The sequence below is a fragment of the Cupressus sempervirens genome, chromosome 8 (genome assembly GCF_028749045.1).
Source record: "Cupressus sempervirens isolate cs-2001-9-10 chromosome 8, ASM2874904v1, whole genome shotgun sequence".
In the NCBI taxonomy this organism is placed as follows: domain Eukaryota; kingdom Viridiplantae; phylum Streptophyta; class Pinopsida; order Cupressales; family Cupressaceae; genus Cupressus; species Cupressus sempervirens.
Window position 1 is genome coordinate 546,716,018 of NC_143125.1, and position 7,219 is coordinate 546,723,236.

A 7,219-nucleotide genomic window follows, 5' to 3' on the forward strand; every position below is an offset into this window, starting at 1 on the left:
GCTCTACTACTAATTTACAAGTTTATGTTGACTTAGATTTGGTAGGGGATCTTGATATTAGGCGGATTAAACATAGGCTATGTATTTACTATTTGTAGGACAACAATGAGCTAGGTTTCTCAATTAATGCTCTATCCACTATAGAGGCAGAGTATGTTGTTGTTGTAGAAGTAACAAAGGAGATGATATGGCTTTAATTATCTATGGAAGAATTAAGACATCCATGGAGGGGTAATTATTTGTATATAGATAGTTAGAGTGCCATTCATCTTACCATGAATTCTTCTCTACATTCAAAGACAAAACACATATAGTTGTGATACCATTTTATTCAACCAATTTTGGATGATGGACAGTTCAAGTTGGACAAGATACATACAAATGATACTCTAGCATATATGTTTACAAAGGTAGTTAAAAGGGAGAAGCTAAACTCTTCAGCTTCACTTGGTCTTTTACACTGAATATAATAAAGGAACAAATGAGTCTAGTGTGGTTCAATCCATTGGAAGCCTCATGGAGTAGTGGTATTGCTACAAGATCAGTCTCCAAGTGGGAGGTTGTTTTCTAATGTGGAGCTTGATCAGTCCTCAAGTGGGATATTGTTAGTTTGTGGTGACTAATCATGGAAGTATTGTACACTCTTCGTAATTCATTGATGGGGTTCAAGATTGGGTTAGGAATTGAGTGGGGGTTTTGGGGCGATAACCCTAAATTTAGCCATGGTTGATAGGCCACAAATATCGGGGGTTCAAGGGCATAGCCCCCCAAATAAATAAATTTGGCCCTATTTTATTGGCAATTTTTGGGTTGACATGTTGTAACTAACTATTACCCTAAAGTGGAAAAAATCGTGTATAAAATAGCTTAGGATTAGGGATTTCATAAGACGTTTGATGCAATAATAGCTTCTCTTAGTGGTATCAAGTTGTAAGAGATTACAAATTGTAATCAAGTTGTAATCACTGGTTAATAAAAACATTGGAATCCTTGTTTGGTGGACATAGCCTAGGGATTGGGTGAACCACATTAAACTTTGTGTCTTGTGCTCTCTTCAATGTGCATCATTATTTTTTGTTATTGAATATATCTGCATGTAATTGTTATTTATGTCTCTTTAAATCCTAACATTTCTATGATAAGTTGTTTACATGGTTTCCCTTTTCTACAATTGTTTTTTCTATTGATGCACCTTTTTTATGCTATGATAATCCTTTGATGATTGTTAAAGGTTGTCCTAAACTTACTGTTAAGGGTAAATTTATGAATCCTTCAAACTACTTCATCAATCAATATTCTATGGCCCACTCTTATTGAACCAAGAAAAATCCTCAAACTATTGTTCCTACTTCTTTTCCACCTTCTCGCATTCTGCTTCCTCAAGCACCTTGATTACCAAATTCTTCTTTAAAAGATTATGATTTGGTGGAGCAATTGCATGCTACTCTTGCTAAAATTTCTCTCTAGAAATTATTGCAAACTTCACCTACTCACCATGAAGCTTTACATAAGGCTTTATCTAATCTTCATGTTCATCATCTAATCTAGGTACTATTACTTATTTCTTAGATTGTATGTAGATGGTGTCATCTCATTATTTTATTGTCTTCATTGAAGATGATCTTCCCCTTGTAGAAATTTAGAACATGTATGATGCTCTTATGGTCACTGTGTCTATTAATTGACACACTATACATCATACCTTAATCGATAATGGTTCAAGCTTGAATGTTTGTAGCATAGACATGTTAAAATCTATACAAGCCTATCTTTTGACTATTCAACCTGATTTTGTGCCTATTTGTGGATTTGATAACATTGCATATAACTTACTCTTAGGGAGACCTTGGCTACATGATATGCATGTTGTTCCTTCTACACTCAACTAGAAGGTGCATTTTGTTTATAATAATATTATGTATACCCTGCATGAGGATGATGAACCTAACCCTTTCTTAAATGTTGAATATGTTCAAACCTCTTCTACACAAGAATTCACAAAAACATAAAGGAAGAACCATCTAAAATAGAAAACTCTTCTTCTTCTCTTTTTAAGGATGATTGGGGAACTTTGGATTTTAGTCCCAAATTTATTGGAGAATTTAGGGCATCAAATTTATCATTATTGAAAACAAGATGAACCTGAAAAGAAAACATTGTCTCCACTTATGAGTGAATTGAAAAATATATTCGTGTGTATTTCTACCAAAGAACTTGTGGAAGCTATTAATCCTGAATATTATTATATACATACTTATGAAGGACCATTAACTCCTAAAAAACATGGCTGATTCTTATGGTATTGGATATAGTTTTCTAAAGAAATCTAGATTTAATGGGAAAGGTTGTGGAAAATTTGAACAAGGAATACAAGTCCCTGTGGATAGTGGCATTCCTTAACATACTTGTGGATTGGGATTTAATTCTTATAAACAAACTTCACTATTCCATTTGCACATTAATCACATTTGCAATGAATCTATTAAGTTGATTAACCCCAATCTTTTGGATTTTGAGAAAAATAAAATGAATCTCTTTCCTAATGATGAAGCTTAATAGATTTCTTATAAGTCTATGATAATCCTTTTTCTTTTCATCATAAAAAGTGAAGGCCATATTGTTTAAACACTGATGGTTATTTTGGAAATGACACAAATTATGAGAACAAATATAATGAAAATCTTCCTCTTGAGGACCCTATGAAAAGTAATTTTCTGATAACATAAACTATTGATCTTCGAGTGGACTCTAGGGATTCTAAAAAGATGATTAGAATTGGACAATACTTGACTCTTGATGAACTGGAAGAATTGAGTGAATTACTAAAAGAATTTAAAGATAATTTTGCATGGTTCTTATGTTGATATGCCTAGAATTGATCCTAAGATTGTAACACATAATGTTGTTTTTGAACCTAATGCTAAGCCTATCGAACAAAAGATTTGAAAGATGAATCCAAGTATTGCACTTTTAGTTAAAGTAGAAATTGAAAAATTACTGGATGTTGGCTTCATTTGCGCAATTGACTATTCTCCTTGGATATCCAACATTATTGTTGTCTCTAAGTGAGAAAATAAGATTTGTATGCGCACAAACTTTCAAGATTTGAATAAAGCTTCTTTTAAATATGACTTTCCTTTGCCTAATATTGATATGATAGTAGATTCAACTACTGGACATGCTTTTCTATTTTTCCTGGATGGATTTTCTTGTTATAATCACATTTTTATTCCCCCTGAAGATCAACACAATATTATGTTTATAACACCTTAGGGAACCTTTTGTTAGGTTATGATGCCTTTTGGATTAAAGAATGCAAGTGCAACCTATCAATGTACTATGACTCTGATATTTCACAAATACACACATAATATTCTGGAATATTATGTTGATAACATTATTTCTAAATCAATAAAGCATAATGAGCACGTGGTTATCTTGTCAAAAATCTTTAAATGGATAAGAAGTTACAATATACAATTAAATCATCATAAGTGTGCCTTTAGAATTGACACTAGAAAATTACTAGGAATTATAATCTCTAACCACGGTATTGAAGTTGATAATGAAAGATAGAGATTATTATTAATATGCACCCACCAAGGAACATATCACAACTTCATAGCCTACAAGGAAAGATACAAGCCATTCAATGATTTATTTCAAACTTTCTTGATAGAACTATTTGATTCACATGCTTGCTCAAGAAGATTCTATTTTCTCTTGGAATGATGAATGTTAACAAGCATTTTAACAATTTAAGGATTATCTCATTAATCCTCCTATCTTGAAGCCTTTGCAACCTGATAAACCTTTCTATTTATACATGTCTTCTATTTTGAATGTGTTAAGGTTGATTCTTATTTAACATGATGGTAAAGAACATTCAGTGTATTATATTAGTCATACCTTAATCAATTATGAGACACAATATACAAAAATGAAGAAGCAATATTTGGCTTTAGTTTTTGCATGTCAAAAACTTTGACATTATCTTCTTATTGCGAAAGTTAGCATGAGGGTAAAATTTGATCCATAAAAACATATTTATGTTAAGATAGTCTTATTAGGGAAATTGGAAACATTGGTTATGCTCTCAAGACAAAGTTTGACTTGAAGTTTATATCTCACAAATCTATTAAAGGGAAAGCATTAACTGATCATTTAGCTAAGGCTCCTTCATATATAATAATCACTCTAATTGAGTTTCCTGAAGCCTAAATTTATTATCTATGGATAAGGATGAAGTTTGGGAAATGTATTTTGATGGTTCTAGATGAAAAACTAGTGCTAGAGAAGGTGTGATACTTGTTCCTCCTAAAAAATTGATTCCTCTGTCATATAAACCAACATTCTTGTGCACAAACAACATTACCGAATATGAGGCCCTTATTGCTAGACTACAGGAAAATTTATCCCCTCAAATTATGATACTGAATATCTTTGGTGATTCTTAATTGATTATGCAACAAATAAAGGGTCTATATCAAGATAAGAATGAAAACATGAAAAAATATCAATAATTGGCTTTGGAGTTACTCAACCAATTTTTATCTTACGATATCCGGTTATTTCCTCACAAATATAATAGACATGCAAATGTTATGGCTAGTGCAACATCTTTCCTATGTCTCAATGATAACAAATATTTTTAATTTACTATTCACACCCCCTTGGAACTTGCTATTTCTGAAGGTGATTCTGTGATAATTCAATGTTGTACCCAAAGTTTTGATGAATGGTTTTCTAATATCTTCCAGTATTTGAAAGATTGAACATTCCATGTGTCTTCCTTTTAAAACTCTCATGCTCGTATCCAAAAATTGGTCGTTGGTTATATTATTTTTTCTAATACTTTGTACAAAAGATCTTACGATGGTCATTTGCTAAGATGTCTAGGAAACATTGAAATTTTGGATGCTTTACAAGAAGCTCATGTTGGATCTTGTTGTGGAAAATAATTGGTGAATAAATTGCTACAAATGGGATATTATTCGCATACAATGGAACAATATTCTTTTGCCTTTATTAAGAAATTTGTGTAATGTCAAAAATATGGCAATCTTATTCACACTCATGCCACAATGCTTCGTACTCAAATAACATCTCAGATTCTTAGTATTTGGGGTCTTGACCTCATTGGCATGATATCTCCTTCTTCTTCACAAGAACATACCTACATTTTAACTTCTACCTATTACTTTACTAAATGGGTTGATGTTGTTCCTCTTTGATCTACTATAGTACAAGTCATTTGTGAATTCATTCTTCTTATTTATGAATTTGTTTTTTCTTCAACTATCATTTGTGATAATGGAAGCTCTTTTAAAAATAAGGAATTTAAGAAATTTATGGAGAAATATCGTATTCATCAACTATTTTCTACACCTTATTATCCTTAATCTAATGGTCAAGTTGAAGCATCTAACAAAGTCATTGAGATAATCCTACAGAAAATAGTGAATTAGCATGGAAAATATTGGCATGCACAACTCACATATGATTTATGGGCTTATAGAACTAGAGTATGTACTCCTATTGGTACTTCTTATAACTTGGTATACAGTACATATGCTATTATGCCTTTGGAACTAGAAATTCCTTCTCTTCGAGTCTCTTTTCATGGAATTATTGATAATGACGCATTTAGAGAACAAAATTTACAAGAATTGGAAATGTTGGATGAACAAAAAATTCATGCATTAGAACATTGAAGAGTGTATCACAAATCACTTCAAAAGCATTATAACAATAAATTACTTGAACACTCATTTAATGTGGGTGATCTTATTTTGTACAAAAATAAACAAAATGTTAATGCATTACTAGATAAAAAGGGAAAGTTCAATCCTAATTAGTTAGGTCCTTTTGTGATTACTAAAGTCTATGGCTCTGGTGCATATAAGATTTTCAATATAGATGGTGTTCCTCTCAAAGAACCTATTAATATTATGCATCTTTCCCATTACTATGTTCAACTTATTTTCTTTATCTTACTTATTTTTCTCCTAATAGAAGGCTCATTTAATTAGCATGTAATATTTAGAATCCCAAAATATTAATTTAGAAACTTTTGTATTTTCTCAATAATTTTTATTTTTATGCAATTATTGTATAAACATTAATCATAGGAATAACAACTTCTTTTAGACATCATCAAAAGTTGGTATACATTGAAGGAATCGTACAATATATGACTTTATTTATATCATCTATCTATCAATGTATCTCAATGCTCCATCGGAGGATGACTCCTTGATCTCTCTCATCCATGATGAGAAGAAGATGGTCTTTGTGATGCAATATTGCAAGTATGACTCGTAGAGGAGCTGTGCTCCATCATGCACTCTCACATCACTCATAACTAAGTCTCTAGCTCTACTATGCAAGAATGGAGTCTCTCTTCATTCTCTTGTCTTAGTCTCAGTCTCATATGTAGAATGATAGATGCAGATGCAAAGATATTATCATGTCTTCTTGAATCTCTCTTTCCTCTAACCTCATGATGGTGAGTGGATGGTACTTTCAAAGCTATAATTAGGTCCTTCATGACCTCACCCATAAAGCTTCTCCACTCTCTCTATCTATGCAATCATAGAATCATGTCATACTATTCCTCCCTTCTTCCAATTAAAATTCTAAATTCTATAAATCAATCCCTACCAGACATCCCCTTGGAGCTCTCTCTCTCTCTCTCTCACACACACACACACACACACACACACACACAGGTGCTAATGGTGGGGGCATGGACTGAATTCTCTCTCCATGTTCTCACTAACTAGGTCATGGGAGTGGGGGGTATCACTCTGGGATCATGGGTATTTTGATTGCAGTGGTAGGGCATGAATAGTGAAAGCAGGTTCCTCATCCATTGCATGATCTGGCAGAGGCATCTTCTCTTCTCTTTCCTTTTTCTCTCTCTTCTTCTCTCTCCTCTACAGTAGCCTCCTCTGCTGGTGACTCCTATATTTACTCATCCTTCATCTCCTCACCCTCTCCCATGACCTCATCATCACCTTTGATAGATCCTCTCTGAGCTTTGTAGAAGGGACAAGGATTTCCATTGGGGTAGTCTGGTAGGAAGATAGGTTTCATTTTTTCTCTAACCTATTACTTTATGTACTCCTTTGTAAAGCCTACATATAGGTCTATTGCAGTAGAAATTTCCTCTCCATCCTTAAAATCACTACAAGTAATATTGGCTAGTGTAGGTCAC